At 49.0% G+C, this 1,566-nt stretch overlaps 1 protein-coding gene across 2 annotated transcripts in view; it reads right to left on the reverse strand.

Moving 5' to 3' along the window:
• Nucleotides 1–1,566, reverse strand: part of HEXD (hexosaminidase D) — a 28,170-nt gene extending 26,604 nt beyond the window's left edge. The window contains exon 1 of one of the 2 annotated variants that reach the window (XM_027770716.1): nucleotides 1,515–1,566. The gene's annotated coding sequence lies outside the window, so the exon portion shown is untranslated. The remainder of the gene's footprint in view (nucleotides 1–1,514) is intronic. The other variant, XM_027770719.1, reaches the window with a different exon arrangement.

Below are 1,566 nucleotides of genomic sequence, written 5' to 3' on the forward strand. Positions count from 1 at the left end.
GCCAGCCAGTGGCATAGTGGTTACGGTACTGGACTTCCACACGGCTGATTACAGTTCAAACCCTGGACCTGATGGACTGAAATCACACAAGGTGCATGTTGCACAAGCGCCCAAAGTCCCAGGAGAAGGGGTTGTGGAGTGACCTAGCCTCGCAGTGGCCCGGCTCAGTGGCACGTCAGTGGAGGGATGCACCCTGGAGGGTGATTTCTCACTTCCCTCTCTCTCCAGTAAGCACACACAGGTCCTATGGCAAAAACCTTTAAAAAAAAAATAAAGATGCACTACCCTGATGAAAATAGTCAGGTAGATGTCTCCAAGTGTCTTTACTAGGCCCCATGTGATGTTTCTGTAGGAAATGTATCTTCAATTCAATTTTGAATACTATTAAAATTAATTTGCATTTCGGGGCTAGCAGGTGGCATGGTGGTTAAGGTGCTAGACTCCCACATGGCTGACTGTGGTTAGAGTCCTGGACCTGGTGGTTTGCTTTCTTCTTTTCCTTCTCTCTCTTTTTCTCTTTCTGGTGAGCACATGTACCCTATAGCAAAACAAAATTAATTTGTATTTCTAACACTCAGGTTGGCTTGGTTGTGGGGAAGAAGAAAACTGCAATTTTTTTTTTTTTTGGAGACGTGTTTGCTATAGGGTGCATGCGCCCACCAGAGACAGACAGACAGAAAGCAAGAAATCACCCCCCAGGGTGGATGGTCATGCCACAATCCCTTCTCCTCCATTCTCCTCTCAGGATCTTGGGCACGCACGCACACGTGCACAGCATGAGTTTAAGCCACTGGGTTCGGGACTTGAACCGCAGTCGACTACATGGGAGTTCAGCAATAGCCGTTACGTCAACTGCTGGCCCCCAAACTGCAAAATTCACAGTAGGTCAGAGAAAACTGTCTAAGATTTAAAATAAACAAGTGAAAAAGGAATGAGCCCCCAACACATGGCTGACTGCGGTTTCTGTTAAAATTTAAAAAATATCTGGGTGACGAAGCAGCTGAAGAGTGGCATCTTCTCTCTCGTTTATCCTAAGAGCACTGAGGGTTAGATGGGAAAGGGAGAGACATTGTCGTCTGTGTGTCACAGATTCGGTCCAACAATTGAGCCTAGTCTGTTCAGGGACGTGGAAATCCCTGCCCTGACCCTAGCACAGCAGGGGAGCTAAAGCGCAGGTCCCCATAACACTAAGAGAAGTTACAAACAACGCTCAGTGACAAAACCCCAGGGCAGTTACCCACTACCACCTGTGGGAGAGGTGGGTTTTGTGAAAAAGCATCTTGAGAAAGTGAGATGCTTTTAAAGCTGAATTGTTTGAAAATCTTACAAACCAAATCTATTTTCCAGGAATTCGACTTAAGAGGAAAAATTTAGAGGGTGAGCGATCTGCCTGGACAAGCTCCTTCCTCCGCTGCGTCCTCATTGGCGCTGGTCACCCACCCTTGGGCAGCTCACCTGGAGGGCGCTCACCGCGAGCGGCTCACCTGCTGGACGCTCACCTGCGGGGCGCTCACCTGCAGCAGATGCCCCGGTGCTCAAGCGACGTCCACAGGGACAGGCCAGGGC

Source organism: Tupaia chinensis, unplaced genomic scaffold, assembly GCF_000334495.1.
Source record: "Tupaia chinensis unplaced genomic scaffold, TupChi_1.0 Scaffold000159_1, whole genome shotgun sequence".
NCBI classification, from domain to species: domain Eukaryota; kingdom Metazoa; phylum Chordata; class Mammalia; order Scandentia; family Tupaiidae; genus Tupaia; species Tupaia belangeri.